The sequence below is a fragment of the Equus przewalskii genome, chromosome 2, assembly GCF_037783145.1.
Source record: "Equus przewalskii isolate Varuska chromosome 2, EquPr2, whole genome shotgun sequence".
In the NCBI taxonomy this organism is placed as follows: Eukaryota; Metazoa; Chordata; class Mammalia; order Perissodactyla; family Equidae; genus Equus; species Equus przewalskii.
The window spans coordinates 86,306,960-86,323,195 of NC_091832.1; the positions used below are offsets into that span (position 1 = coordinate 86,306,960).

Consider the following 16,236-nt stretch of genomic DNA (forward strand, 5'->3'; position numbering starts at 1 on the left):
CCTTTTACAACAAGAGCTTGGGTTTAAGAGTCCCAATTTCACCACTGATTTATTTCGCTTATTTCTCTGAACTGCTTAACTTCTCTGAGGCTTATTTTTCACATCTACAAAATAGAATTATACTTACCTCATAGGGTTATTTTGAGGATTAAGTGAAATCGCACTTGTTATCTGGCTTGTAGAAGATACTTAACACATGTCAGCTTTTTTTCTTCTGCTTATGAAATGCTATTTTGAAGGAAAAGTAAAGTAAAAGAAGTCATTTTATTATAAATTCCTGGGTCAGAAAAACAGGTTTTGTCTCCTGCTATTATAGAATTTTATGCATCATCTCTCATTTAAGACTCTGTGAGCTACTGATCTAGGGGAAAAAATGAAATTCAGTTTGGTTAATGAAAACTCTTGGAAGGCTGTTTTGAAACTGTGCTGAAGCTCAGTTAACTGGCAGCCAAGTGGGGCCATTTCCAGGGGTTTTGGAGGTGAAGCAATTTGTTTTTGTATTTGTATCAGTGCTTTTACTCTTTTTAATCTTATTTCTAGTCCCTCAGGTTCCATAATAAAGTCTTCAGTACTCTACATTTTTGTTAAACATCATTTTTGGACTGCAATTTGCATTTCAGATAATATAACAAAATATGTGTTTCAAATATCCACTGCATAATTGTGATTAGAACATGTAATCCCTCAAAAGAGGTTAATTGCAATTTAAATTCACGCTGAATTTAATTAAGTGAGTTGGGGATTAGAAAGTAGATGTAAGGAGGAGTTAAGGGAATACACTTTTAAAAAGCATCCATATTTTTCTAAAAAAATGTAAACCCCTTTCAACTTTAAGATTAGAAAGATGAAGGAAACACAGAAGAGAAAAGGAGGAAGCAGGTTAAAGGACACGTTAGAAAAATCCTCAAACTATGTTCACAATTTGGATCTTGAATTTAAGCTAATTGTGGTTAGAGAAGGAAGGCTGATTTGAGTAACCTCCTCATTTATATTCTTAAAGAGTCTTTCAGTACATGTTAACTCACTTGGTATCTGGTGAAGACTTCAGTAAAACTGAGATCTTTAAGAATTGCAGAGAATGATTGGGAAGGAAGTGGCAACAGAGGCCTTTCAATCCAACTGTCATCTATCTGATGCTTCAGTCTTCCTTACAGCATCCTGGCCAACGGGGTGTCTTATGAATAATTAGATATAATAGGCACTTTGTGCATAGATGATTCATATTTAAGCAGTGCTTTTTATATGACAACTTCACTGTATTAATGAAAATAAAGAGTAGCGATGAAAGAAAAACAAATGCCTTATTTTTTCCTAATTTCTAAAGAATACTAAAACTTGAGATTAAGGTTTTTAAAAAGTGTTAAGCAGTCATCTCTCAGTGATTGGGATTATTTGATGTTGAATCTGAAAACAGTTTTTCAAAAGGCTACTGGAATAACACTGTGCCTGTAAGCCTTATTTTATTCTTAAAATTTCCTAGGAATATGTTTTAAATCAATTTATTTTAAGGTGATCCAAACACAGTTTTAAATGCCAAGGTATTATCCCTATTTTTAAGACATTTCTTTATATTCAACTGTGTCTAGAAGAGCAAAATATTTACTTCATTAACCTGTTTTGAATGTCATACCATGGATGTGATGCACAAACCGCTGCTAGAGTGTGTGTGTGTGTGTGTGAGAGTTACACACAATGGCTACTTAATATTTTATTGGACTCTATAAATAGATAATTTTTTAAAAAACAAATTTCAAAGTCTTTTAAAATGTTCTCTTAGTAGAAATATTTCATGTGAAAATTCAGATAGGAAGCTCTGTCTTTTTTTTGCAAGAAATCCAGCATCCTTAAAAAAGAATCATTAATATGACTTTACATCTGGAACAAAGTTCTTCAGCTTTGTGCCATTGCAAGTGGTAGTTAAGGAAATATGTTTTTTAAATGAGTAAATAATAAACTCTGTTTTAAAGGAAATAAAAACTCTGTTTTTACCTAAGAAACTAACTGTGGCTTTAAACTCTCGTTCATTTTGCTTGCAACCTAAAACTGTTCCACATAAATGTCTTCATTTATTTGCAATTTAATTTCCCCAAAATTGATAATGGCTGTCATGGGTTCTTTTTCTAATAACATAAAATTACTGCTATACTTGACTTTTTTTCTTTTGGGTTATGTCCACATTATGACGTAAACATAATTTTTAACCAATGGCACGTCAAGGGAAAGGCTTACCTATCTTAAAGCACATTGTATTGTGGCCTCTCCCAGTCACTTACAATATTCCAGAATGATGGTGTAAAATTTTATTTTCTCGAATTTAAAAATTTTGAATTTAAAAAAATTGTTTAAAAATGTTTTAATGTTTTTTTTTCTTATTACAAAAGCTGTATGTATTCCTAGTGGATAATCTAGAAAACATAGGTGAGCAAAACAAAGAAATACCATAATCCCGCTGGTCAGATAACCATATTGATATTTATATGTGTATCTTCCAGACCTTTTTATTTGTACATGTTTAAATATAAAATGAGATCATATAATGCATACTGTTTTGTAATCCTGTTTGTCCACTTAATAGTATTGGTGAACATGTCTCCACAGTGTTCTAAAACATTCTTTTTAAAGACTACTTGCTATTCTCATGTATGAATGTGCAATGATTTATTTCAGCCCTGGATAATTTTTGCTCCTAAAAAATAACATTGTGATGAAGATCTTTTTAGATAAGTCTTTTCTTGAATCTGTATTATTTTCTTAGATAAATTTTTAAAAGTGGAATTGTTGTGTCAAGAGGTCTGCATGGATGTTTTTAAGGTTTTGCTGCTTATTGCTACACTTCCAGCAAGGTTATGAAGGATGTAAAGGCACCTTTTCCCTGAACTCTCATCAATCATATGCATTATTACTTTTAAAAATCTTTGCTCGTTTGATAGTTTTCTCCCCATACTACTTTTGTTTTCTCTTCTCAATACAAGTCAGTCCATGTTGTAAAGATGAGGAGTCCACGTGATATGTTATAGAAATGTGTGTTTAATAAATATTTTTATTTCAACCTCCTTTGCCCCAATTTCTAGTGCTCATATTTTAGAGTAAAATCTTGAGGGCAGCATTTAAAAAGTTGCCCTATTTCTTTATTTTACTTCAACCAAAGAAATACACATTGTAGTTGCTGAATGTGTTTGACTAGATCTCTTACCATGTTATAAATGGTGCCTGTAGAAGGATCTGGGGACAAGACCTTCAAGCTTTTTTTTTTAATCACATCTTAAGATCTTGGAGAATCTGAACTTATATAAGAATGTTTCGGCTGCTGTTATTACAGTGAAACCTTCTGAGAGTATCTTCTCACGTAATTTTTTTAGAGAAAGTCACTTACAGATAGAAAACGTTTGACCGGAAGAAAGCCTCAGGTTGTCAGAGTTACTTATACACCGTTGTTCAGCTGGGCCTCTTTATTAAATCATCTCTTGGCAGTCCATTAGTTGTGGTGCTACAGCTATTGCATGGCCCACTAAGCTAATATACCTTCAATCACTAACGGAGGGATAGCCTTAATAAAAATTTGAAGTCGATTTAGTGCTTCACTGCTTGCTGACTAGTGTTTTACGTTTTAGTGTGTCTATACAATTTCCCTTCCTTGTATTTCTGATATTCGCATATATCTTATCTACATAGTATGTTACAGTCAAGTAGAGATTAACGATCTAGAGAAGGAGAGTGTTTGGGAGCTCTTCCTTGTGATCCTGACTTGGCCACTGCCAGAAACTGTGTGGTCTTGAGCAAGTCACTTCCCACACTGGGCTTCTGTCCAACCCTTATATGTAAAATTAGGAAATTGGGAAGACATTCTCTAATATTTCTTCCTGTATTACTCTATTACTTGTAGACAGTTAAGATCACCTTCTGTTGAATGTAACACATTGAATCTTTTTTTTTAAATCTCAGCTATGCTTTTACAGGAAATAAAAGGAATTGCTCTATTCTGCCCTCTATAAAAATTTGAGTAACTAGAATAAAAAAAGAGAAGATTTCACATTATCCAATGGCAAATTATACAGTCAATTAACTTTAAAAAGTGAATTAGCATTTAGTGATAACTACTGAAAAATATGTCTAATTAGCTTTTATTTTGAGAAAATGAAACTGTAAATAAGCTTATTTATTTAACAAAATTCAGGTTATATTGTACTATTCACTAATTCTTGGAGTGGGTGAAGAAAGAATCGTGTTGTTTTAGAGGATGGGGGATCAATGTAATTTTCCCAAGAAAATTGTGTGATGACACAATATCACATCTTCCCCTCTTGTTTATTTTTGCAACACAGTCATAAAGGTACAAATTTGCAAAGAGAATTGAGGCTTCTTCAGTTTTCACAGGTGCTCTCATTTAAAAAAATATTCTGATTACTCTTCTTTTAAGCACCTATCCTGTCATTTATTTGTTAATTGCTTGTTATTGATGTTGTTCTGATTTCATTGACTTAATGAAATCCTGCATCGCTGTAGGACTTGCAGTTATATTTAGCAACCTATTTGTGTTTTATTTGTGAAATATTATCAGGTGTTCAAAATACTGTACAATCATGAGAGTAGACCATACAAACCTGAAGTACAGAGACAGATGTTCGTGTGAAGTAGTTGAGGTCTGAGTGTGGGAAGGGAAAGTGTTTTCTCGGGGATCGTTTTAGGAGCGATCAGTTCGTTAGCGAACCTTCTCCTGCTGTGATGTCTCCCGTTTCGATGTACGACCTTAGTCCTACAGGGACTTGAAGAATGAGCAGTCGTATAATGAAGGCTCACTGGGCCTTACTTTATATGGTTGTGGAATACCCAGGGGTTTTTTATTTGCCATCTCATTTAACCCTCACAAAAATTTTAGGAAGTGAATGTTGTTATTCCCATTTAATATAGTGAAGAAACTGAGATCTTTTAAAGGTTATCATGGCTGTGTATGTGACCAAGTTGTTTTGAAACCAGGTCCTCTGACTTCATTATCAGTACTTTTTCTAGTATTTCACAGATGTCTCTATGATGATTTTAAATTGAAACAACATGATATCTTTATCATCTTTAAATAAGTGTAAAACAAGGGTATCTTTTTTGAATGGCAGATAAGGCCATAGAGTCTTTAAGTATCCACAGAAGTGTCTGTTCAAATCTTTACTGCAATTTTATATTGGATTGTCTTCTTATTATTTAGTTGTAAGAATTTTTATAGTGTGTTCTGGATACAAGTCCTTTATTAGATATGTCTTTTGCAATTGTATTCTCTCAATCTGTGGCTTGCTTTTTTATTTTCTTAACAAATCTTTGAAGGAAAGAGGTTTTAAGTTGTGATGAAGTCCAGTTTATCATTTTTTAATTTTAGAGTTATGATTTATCTGAAATATGTTGTTCTAACCTAAAGTCACAGAGATTTTCTCTGTGTTCTCTTCTAGAAGTTTTATAGATTTAGCTCTTACATCTAGGTCTATGATCTATTCCAACTTACATTTTATATAAGGTTTTTATATGTGTATATATGTTTATATAGATGTATCTATGTTTTGTGTGAGGTAAGGGTCAAAGTTCTGTTTTGTTTTGTTTTTTCACATATAGATATCAGTTACCACTTATTGAAAAGATTATCCTTTCCCCACTGAATTACTGTAGCACCCTTGTCCAAACTCAATTTACCATATCTGTAAAGATCTGTTTCTGGACTTTCTATCCTGTTCCATTGATCTAGGTATCTGTCCTTAAGCCAGTACCACACTGTCGTGATTAGTGTAACTTTATACGAAGTGTTGAAATAAAGTAGTGTGAATTTTCTAACTTTGTTATTTTCTTTTTTTTTCAAGAAAAAGCTTTCCAAATAAATTTTAGTCATCTTGTCATTTTCTATGAAAATTCCTGCAGGGATTTTGATTGAGATTACATTAAATCTATAGATCATTCTGGGAAGATCTGACATCTTTGTTTTTTTAGATTGGCACCTGAGCTAACATCTGTTGCCCATCTTTTTTTTCTTCTTCCTCTTCTTCTCCCCAAACCCCCCCAGTATGTTGTTGTATATTCTACTTTTAGGTCCTTCTGGTTGTGCTATGTGGGACGCCACCTCAGCATGGCTTGATGAACAGTGCCATGTCCGCACCCAGGATTGGAACCGGCGAAATCCTGCACCACCGAAGCAAAGCATGAGAACTTAACCACTCGGGCACAGGGCCGGCCCCAAGATTTGACATCTTAATGTAGGATTCCAATACATATATGTCTATCTATTTAGGACTTTGAAATTTTCTCTCAAATATTTCATATTTTTCATGTGCTATTGTAAATGGCATTTTTATTAATTTCAATTTAAAATTATTCGTTGCTAGTATATAGAAATACATTGATTTTTATGTATGGACTTCATATTCTTCAATGTTGCTGAACTCATTATTTCTTGTAGTCTTTTTAGGGAGTGATGGGAAGTTTTTAAGATCATATAATTTGTTCATAAATAGGTTTATTTCTTCTTTTCCAATCTGTATGCCTTTTATGTCTTTTTCTTGCATTATTGCTTGTCTAGGACTTTCAGGCCAACATTGGTTAGAAGTAGTAGGGAATGTAGACATCCTTACCTTGATCCTGATTTTAGGGGGAAGTCATTCAGTCTTTTCCAACTAAGTGTGATAGTCAGTTTTTGATAAAGGTGTTCTTTATCAGATGGAAGAAAGTCTTATCAATTCTAGTTTTCTGAGAGTTTTTATCATGAATACATGTGGAATTTTGTCAAATACTATTTTCCCATTTATTGAAATGATCATATGTTTTTTTTCTTTTTCAGTCTGTTGATAGGGTGAATTGCCTTGATCAATTTTCAAATCTCAAAGCAACTTCGCATTCCTAGAATAAACCCCACTTGGTCGTGATGTATTATCCTTTTTGTATATTATTGGCTTCAATTAGCTCACATTTTGTAAGGAGTTTTGTGTCTGTCTACGTATGTGAGGGTTATTGTTCTGTAGTTTTCTTATGACATTTTCATTTGGTTTTGCTATCAGGCTAATGCTGATTTTATAAAGTGATTTAGTAAATTTTCCCTCCTCTTGTATTTTCTGGGTGAGTTTTCACATAGTTAATAATATTTCTTCTTTAAATGTTTGGTAGAATTCACCATTGAAGCCATCTGGTCCTGGAGATTTCTTTGTGGGAAAGTTTTACACTGCACATTCGATGACTTTAGTATATAGTGGCTATTTAGGTTGTCTATTTCTTCTTGAGAGAGCTTTGGTAGTTTGTGTTTTTCAAGGAATTTGTCCATTTCATCTAAGTTGTCAAATCTGGGGTCATAATGTTCACAATATTCATCCTTTAAATATCTGAGGGATTTCAGAATGTTGCCTCTTTGATTCCTGATATTGGTCATTTCTGTCTTCTCTTTTTCTCTTAGAGCAGAGGTGGGCAGACAGTGGCTTGCAAGCTAACTCAGGCTTGCTGCATGTTTTGTGTAGTAAATGAGTTAAGAATGGCTTGTACATTTTTCTGATGGTTAGAAAAAAATCAAAAGAAGAATGAAATTTTATGACAGGTAAAAAAATAAAAGAAAGTCAAATTTTAGTATCCATAGATAAAGTTTTACTGGAACACAACCACACTCATTAGCTTATACATTATCTATGGCTGCTTTTGTGCTACAACAGCTGAGCTAAGAATTTGTGAGCAAAATGGCTACAAAGCCTAAAACATTTATTATGTTGCTATGGTATAATAAAAAATATGTCTAGTCTCTGTCCCTGGGATGTTGGCACAGAGCTTCAAAACCCTTGCAATTTCCTGAGTGATAGGAGTGTCTTTGTTATGCTAATGACTCGTTGACTCATGATGGGCCCCTCGATAGCTTCAGGAAGACAGCTGCTCACCACAAAGGCTGAGCACTAGTGATTACCTGATTACCGGGTTGGAACTTTTGACCTTTAGGGAAGGAGAGGGGACTAGAGATTGCGCTCAATTACATGGTCAGTGATTTAGTCTGGTATGCCTACATGATGAAACCCCAATTAAAACTGTGGACACTGAAGCTCAGTGATACTTCTGGTTGGTGAACACGTTGATGTTCTGAGAGAGTGATACACTGACTCCATGGGGATGGGGCAGGGAAACCCCCAGACCTCACTCCATGTGTACCCCTTTAACAAGACTGTAATTGTAAGTATAACACTTTCAGTGAGTTGTTCTATTGAATTATTGAACCAGAGGGGGTCGTGGGAATCCCCAAATTTATAGCCAGTTGGTCAGAAGTGCTGATGGTCTGGGGACTCCTGAAGTGCAGCTGCCATATGAAGAGAGGGCAGTGTTGTAGAGGACTGAGCCTTTAACTTGTGGACTGGCTCCAGGTGGTTAGTGTCAGAATTGTATTGCAGTATATATATTCACTTGGTGTTAGACCAGTTGAGTTGAAATGGAATAGTGACCCTTTACAGAAAAAGTTTGCCAATCCACGTTCTAAGGTGTATCAGTTTTATTGATTTTTTCCCAAAGAACCAGGATTTTTGTTTAATTGAAGTATGATTGACATACCATAGCCTGTTAGTTTCAGGTGTATATCATAGTGGTTTGATATTTATATACATTACAAAATGATCACCATGATAAGTCTAGTTACCATCTGTCACCTTACACAATTATTACAATATTATTGACTGTATTCCCTATGTTGTACGTTATATTCCTATGACTTATTAATTTTATAACTGGAAGTTTGTACCTCTTAATCCCCTTCACCTATTTCGCCTCTCTCCTAATCCTTCTGCAGTCTGTAATTACCAGTTTTTTTCCTATATTTATGAGTCTGTTTCAGTTTTGTTCTGTTTGTTTTGTTTTTTAGATTTCACATATAAGTGAAATCATATGGTATTTGTCTTTCTCCGTCTGACTTATTTCACTTAGCATAATACCCTCTAGGTCCCTCTATGTTGTCACAAATGGCAAGATTTCTTTCTTTTTTATTGTTGAATATTATTCCATTGTGTGTGTGTGTATGTATATATATACATATATATATGTATATATCTCTCACATCTTTATCAATTCATCTATCAGTGAACACTTAGGTTGCTTTTATATCTTGGCTATTGTAAATAATGCTGCAATGAACATAGGGGTTCATATATCTCTTCAAATTAATGTTTTTGTTTTCTTCAGGTAAATACCCAGAAGTGGAATTGCTGGATATTTTGATAGTTTTAGCCAGCCCTAGTGGTCTACTGGTTAGGATTGGGTGCTCTTACCGCTGTGGCCTGGGTTTGTTTTCTGGTCAGGAAACCATGCCACCCATCTGTCAGTTGTTATACTGTGGTAGCTGTGTGTTGCTGTGATGCTGAAAGCTATGCCAGTGGTATTTCAAATACCAGCAGAGGTCACCTGTGGTGGACAGATTTCAGCAAAGCTTCCAGACTAAGACAGACTAGGAAGAAGGACCTGGCCACCCACTTCCAAAAAAACTGGCCATGAAAACCCTGTGATTAGCAGCAGAGCATTGTCTGATATAGTACTACAAGGTGAGAGGACAGCACAAAAAGACCAGGCAGGGTTCTGCTCTGCCGTACACAGGGTCACTAGGAGTCAGAATTGACACAATAGCACTAACAACAACAATGGTAGTTCTATTTTTAATTTTTTGAGGAACATCCATACTGTTTTCCATAGTGGCTGCACCAATTTATATTCCCATCAGCAGTGCACAAGGGATCCCTTTTATCCACATCCTCACCAACACGTGTTATTTTCTGTCTTTTTAATAACATCTGTACTGACAGATGTGAGGTGGTGTCTCATTGTGGTTTTGATTTGCATTTCCCTGATGATTAGTGATGTTGAGTATTTTTTCATGTGCCTGTTGGTCATCTGTATGTCTTTGGAAAATGTCTATTCAAGTCCTCTGCCCAGTTTTTAATCGAGTTGTTTGGATTTTGATATTAAGTTGTGTACTTTTTTATGTATTTTGGGTATTAACCCCTTTTCAGATGTATGATTTGCAAATATCTTCTCCCATTCAATAGGTTGCCTTTTTGTTTTGTTGATGGTTTCCTTCACTGTGCAAAAGCGTTTTAGTTTGATATAGTCCCATTTGTTTGTTTTTGCTTATTGCCCTTGCCTGAGGAGACTTGTCCAAAAAAAATATCACTAAAATCAATGTCAAAGAGCTGGCTGCCTGTGTTTCTTCTGGGAGTGTTATGGTTTCAGGTCTTATATTCAAGTCTTTAATCCATTTTGAATTTATTTTTGTATATGGGTGTAAGATAGTGGTCCAGTTTCATCCTTTGGCATATAGCTGTCCAGTTTTCCCAACACCATTTATTGAAGAGACTATCTTTTTCCCATTTATATTCCTGCCTCCTATGTCGTAGATTATTTGACCCTATATGTGTGGGTTTATTTCTGGGTTCTGGGTTCTGTTCCACTGATCTATGCGTCTGTTTTTGTGCCAGTACCACACTGTTTTGATTAGATAACTTTGTAGTATAGTTTGAAATCAGGGAATGTGATACCTCCAGCTTTGTTCTTCTTTCTCGAAAGAATCAGCTTTTGATTTCATTGATGTCCATTGTCTTTCTGATTTTGATTTCATTAGTTTCTTCTCATATCTTTACTTAATTTCCTTCCTGTGCTTATTTTGCGTTCAATTTGCCCTTCTTTTTCTAATTTTTTATAGCTTTGGAATTATGCCATCTTTTCCTATCTTGGTGTTCATGTTTGCAGCTTGAAATTGGCCATGGTGGGAGTATTTACAGCACAAAAATCAACAAACATTACAAACTGGTGTTCCTTCCCTCATCCTGAGAGCCAGTTGTTAAACATTTATCAGCGTACTACTTGTAATAGCAATAACACAGCTCTTTTTTAATCTTCTCAGGGGACCTAACATAAAAAGATGATCTCAAATGAAAAGTTAAGTCAGAAAAGGAAAGGACTTGCTAGTGAAAAATATGACTTAAATTATAGATTTTAAATCTAGGATTCTAAAAGAGATTATGCAGTCTCTGATCCTGAAGACAAGAAGAATAGGATAGGTAGGTTCCATTTGTTAGTGATTTCAGTGTAGTCTTTTTTTGAGAAAAAGTGCCTTGATTAGATGATCTGTAGAGGTCCGTTGCAGTTCTGTGAATCTGTGGTAAGTTATTTCCCAGAAGATGGTAGGAAAGCTATTTTATTGCTAATGAAAAGCTGATGAGAGAGTTATTGCTGAGGGATTGATCCATTGCCCTCTTAAGAAGCTCTGAGATTCCCAGACCTAATGGTTGGAAAAGAGCAAAAATAACAGAGTTAGGTAGCTAGAGTCTAAAATTTGTAAGAAACATTAGATGGTTTGACATAAGTTGTCACTTATGTTTTGTGGATGCCCTTCTAAACAAAGTGTTAGGGGAATTCTTGGCCAATTTCTCTGTTGGTGTTCTGAGAGCTTAGTTCGCGTGTTGGCATTAAATAGAGCTTCCATTAATTGATCAGAGAAGTGCTTGCTGTATATCACTAGGAGGCACTGAAAAAGACCACTTTAAAGGAAATTTTAGTAGTTAATTTCTGTGCTGCCATAACTCTTTGATCCCGTTGAACTTCTTGTCTTAAAGCTGTTATGATGTCTGGCTTCTAGCCCTATATTGTGAGCAGGTACTCTATGGTGTTTATTTTTGTATTCTCAGTGCTAAGCTTAATAAATTGCTTAATAAATTTGTGTTGAACAAATGAATAATTACAGGAGTATTTATTTTATTCCTTTTTGGCAGGACATAGGAAACCCAAAAGAGTAAGAACAATTAAACTTCAAGAATATTGAAAAATTGGCATTTAAAAAAATGTAGTATCAAGCAATGTGTAATATTTTAAGTAATTTTCATTCAGCTTCATCTGAGATATTTATAAGTGCTTAATAAGCTGTTAATAAATAAATAATATGTGTTTTAGTTTAATAGTTGATATTCTGAGTTATACTCGCAGTTTGTTCCTCTGAGGATTCAATGTTAGTATAACAAGTGAGCCTATTTAGGTAGTTTGTTCGTGGTGTTATCCTCAGTTTCATTCAATTTTTAGTCTGACATTGATCGAGCACCTAATATGTGCACAGCATTGTTCAAGGTTTGCCTAAAGATTAAAGAGAGAGCCTCTAAAATGTTAGCTGTACTAACATATAACATTTATTGTATGCTTCTTTCCTAATAAATACACAACCAGTACAAAAACTTTGAAAATCAAGGAAAAGCACAAAGGAAAAAAATATCCATAATCCCAATACCCCAACATAACCACTATTAATGTTTTGGTATATGCTCTTTTGTATTATATATCTACAAACATCTGTTCAAGATAATATGTAAAATAGGCAGTGTGGGTATAATAGAGAAGGTACAGGGAATGTCTAGAGAAGAGTTCTATTCTGGCTTTGCCACTAGCCATCATGACCTTGGGAAAGAGCCTTCATCTCTCAAGAGTTCTGTTTCTTCATTTATAAAAGGATTGTCATAGTATCTAAGGGCCCTTCCCACTTGGAAATTCTGATTTCATTGAAATTGAACACCTTTGAAAACTGAGATTTCAGGAGGATAAAATTGAAAATGTTTGATTAAGTCTATATTCATCTCAAGTATGAAGCAGATTTAAAAATCTTAAACTAGTGTAAATATTTCCTGCTAATAGGTTTTGCGGTCATGAACCAGTTATACTTAAAGTGACAAATTTCTTCTGGAACAAGACCCACAATCTGAACTGATGAAGTTATTTGAGCTGATAAATATGCTTTTAGGAAAATGTCAAAATAATTCTTGTCAGCCTTTAAGTATGCTACCAGAAATAAGAAATACAGCATCACCACTATTTTAAATACATGGTATTTTATCGAAAAAGCATACCAAGGAGAAAATCAAAGCAGCCATGTTACTTGATTCTTTTTGCACTTCAAGAAAATTGATTTTGTCTTCCCTCCCCTACTCCACGCATATTGTGAAGATATAGATTGGTATGCAAGGACTATTGCATATTATGCACCAAAGCTTTAAAAGGGTTGAAAGGTATCTGGTTTGTCTTAGAAGGGTCAGTTTTCACTTTAAACAATTTTTGTTGAATAGTTAAGATGTCCTTTTACTTTTACCATTATATAGTAGGGTTTTTTTGTATGCATTTTAACGGTTATTTAAGAGTCCCCATGTGCTTAGAAAGGAATCTGAATATATGTGCCTTTTTTTTTAAAGCCTCAGCACAATGTAGGTTATTCCGTCAATACCATCAAATGACTGGGAGCTGTAGTTGGAACAATATGTAAAAATACAGCTTGTGAAAGATTTCCTTTATTAACTGTCATCATCCACAGAATATATGTTCAAATAAACGTTGTGTAATAACTAAATTTGAGATTAATAGGCCCCTTAAGAAACAGCGAAGTCATTCAGAATAGTCAGTGAAAAATAGGCTGTAAGACTGTAACATGCACATATTGTCCTGCTTACATGCTCTCTCTGGTGTCATTCCCATTTATCACTGTCGGCGGGCTGTGTTCTCATTAAAACACTCTTGCACAAAAGCAACTTAATTTTCTTAAGAGAAGAGGACACCTGATTCAATTTAGCACCCAGAAACAGTAACTTGAATATATTTTTTACTTGCCTGAATTAAGATGAATAGTTACAAACAAGAATAGCCATCCTCCATTCACTTCAAGATTAAGGATATTAAATAATTTTTTCCATTGGTATCAAGAAATGGACCTGTAGAAATAGGCAAGAAATGTGGCTTACTCCCAGAAAAGCAGCTAGATGTCATTTACTCTTAGCCTGCAGATATGTGAACTTCTGTTTATTCCTGTAATTGTTTTAAAACAAAGAATTAAAATGGTCATTAGGATGGTGAATTTTAATGGTACATGTTCTAAAAATAATCTTTCTTTAAATTGGTGAATGCCTTGTAGTAGTACTGTAGTCTTCATTTAGATTTATTTGTTGAGAAGATATATTCAGCAATGATTTTAAAACAACATTCTGCTTTTTAGTCATTGCTGCTTAAAAAATACAGAAACGTAAATAATAGAATCAAATGAAGAGTGCCCCTTTAATGTTGAGCATGGTGTATAAACTCGCATTTTAATTGATATCCTATATATTTACTTTTTGTGGTGTGTTTCAATAATATTTAAATGTAATATAGACATATATAACTCAAATTTTACTTGTTATGAGATTTATACAGTGAAAATAGTGGTAATTAGATAGGCAACATTGAAATGTCCTAGCAACTAAGGTGCCTGTCAGAAAGCCAATTATAATTGGCATTTAAAACAGACAGAATGAACTTTAAATATTTTTTTATTTTTGAATTTCTATATAGCTCTTTGCAAAATATCTTACAAGTTAAAAGAAAATATTTTGTGTTTCCATATTTAATTAAAGACCAAGGATTGGAATTCAATCTTTAATGTCTTTATGTTTTTTCAAACTGAATCTATGCTTAAAAAGGAAATAAATATTAAGGCTGTTTCCGTCCTCTTGTGAATCAGAGGCTGGAGTGACATAAATTCTCATAGCTAGGGAACTTTTCCAGGGTGAGACAATGCAACTTTGATCTCCAACAATTGTCACCAATAGTCAATTTTCTTTTCCTTCCTTTTTAATGTCTTATGCTGTTTACAATGGGAACAAGAGATAGTGGTAGTAAATAAAACTTAATATGCTTACTCAAATTTATACCTTAGAGGTAGAAGCGCTGTTGATTCCTCTAGCCTGCCTGATTAGTCCTTTAGAATTCTCTCCCTTGTTTAGGAACGTGATTCTATCAGTTAGTCTTCCAGTAACGGAACATCAGACTGAAAGTGGCCTCAACAAGCAGGGACTTATTTTTCTCATATACCAAGATGCCTGGAGGTAGGGGTTGCTGGCATTTGTTCTGTGGCTCAGTGATATTAGAGTGGCTGTCTCTGCATTGCTGTTGGCCTTTCTCTTCTGGTCTCAAGAGAGCTCTCACTGCTCTGGGTGGGAAGAAGGGAAGAAGGGCAGTGCCAAGCTAACCTCCCCAACCCCTCTCATCAAGCGGGTGTCAGTTTATATCTCATTGGCCAGATCTGTGTTGCATGGCAACTCTAGCTTTTCCTTTTTTATATATATACATTTTGTGTCTTATTTAAAAAATTGTTTCCTTTTCTGAAGGTAAAGATAGTTTCATAATTTCTTCAAAAAGTTTTAAAGTCTTGGCTTCCAATTCTACGTCTTTAATTTATCTAGTATTTTCTTTTTTAGTATATTGTGAAAAACTCAGTTTCTCCTCCTCTTCTCGGGTTTGAATGGTGCTTATAATGGTCATGTACAGCTTTCTCACATTGTCTGTAATTTTTTTATTGTAAACTCCCGTTCAGCGAGGGTTGTTTTATCTGGGAATCCACTTTGTTCTGGACTATTGAAGTGACCCCAAAGAGAAGTTTTGCGTTTGTTTCTTTCAGGGCCTCAGAAGTTCCACTGGTCTCTGATCCATTGTGTCTTGTCTTTTCTTTGAATTAATCATTAGTTTCGGATTCTTGAATCTCGTGTGTAGTGTAAATTCAGTCTTGTGCCCACCCTTGGTGCAGGCCTTATGTTCCTTTCTTGACTCTGTAAGTAGAGTTTTCTAGTTGTTCTATATAGTGCGGCAGTCCTTCCAGCATTCTGCTCCGCCCACTGCAGGTGTGTCAGGTCCAGTTCTCACCCTTCACAGGCCAAAGCCTATGCTTCTCATGGCTTCACGGGCATGAGTCTGTGTTTGGGAGAGTGCAACATCAACTCACATGCTTTACTGCTCTTTCTTTGGCTAGCTTCTATATGTCTAGTACCTGGGGTTTTTGTGTTCTTTTGGCTCAACTATACATTTAAAATGTTGTGTTTTTATTATAATCTCTTTGTTGAGTGGTGTGAATTTGAGGATCTTATGCATGAAATGCTGTCTCACATATTCCCGTTCCCTACCACTACCCTCTTCTTTGACAGCATCTCTGGCAGATCTCATGGTTTTCTGGTGACGTTTAGTTACAAAAATAGTCATATATTTGGTAATTAGGATAAACTTTTTGGTATTAAATAATGCAGGACAGTCTAGCTTAAAACTCCAAATTCCCCTTTTTTCCCCAACCTAGGCCTAACCTGTGTTTTTAAAACAGAAAATTATACTTTTTTGTAAATGGATATATACACATATGATAAGAATATAAACATGGGATAGACAGCAGGACCGGTGGGGAGGAGGGCTTGGTCTGTTGCACTATTTTTT

The 16,236-nt window shown here is 34.7% G+C and overlaps 1 protein-coding gene across 14 annotated transcripts in view; it reads left to right on the plus strand.

Annotated features, from left to right (window-relative positions):
* The window catches only part of SLC10A7 (solute carrier family 10 member 7), a 236,536-nt gene that overhangs the window by 45,847 nt on the left and 174,453 nt on the right, over positions 1 to 16,236 (plus strand). The gene's annotated exons all lie outside the window — the stretch shown is intronic.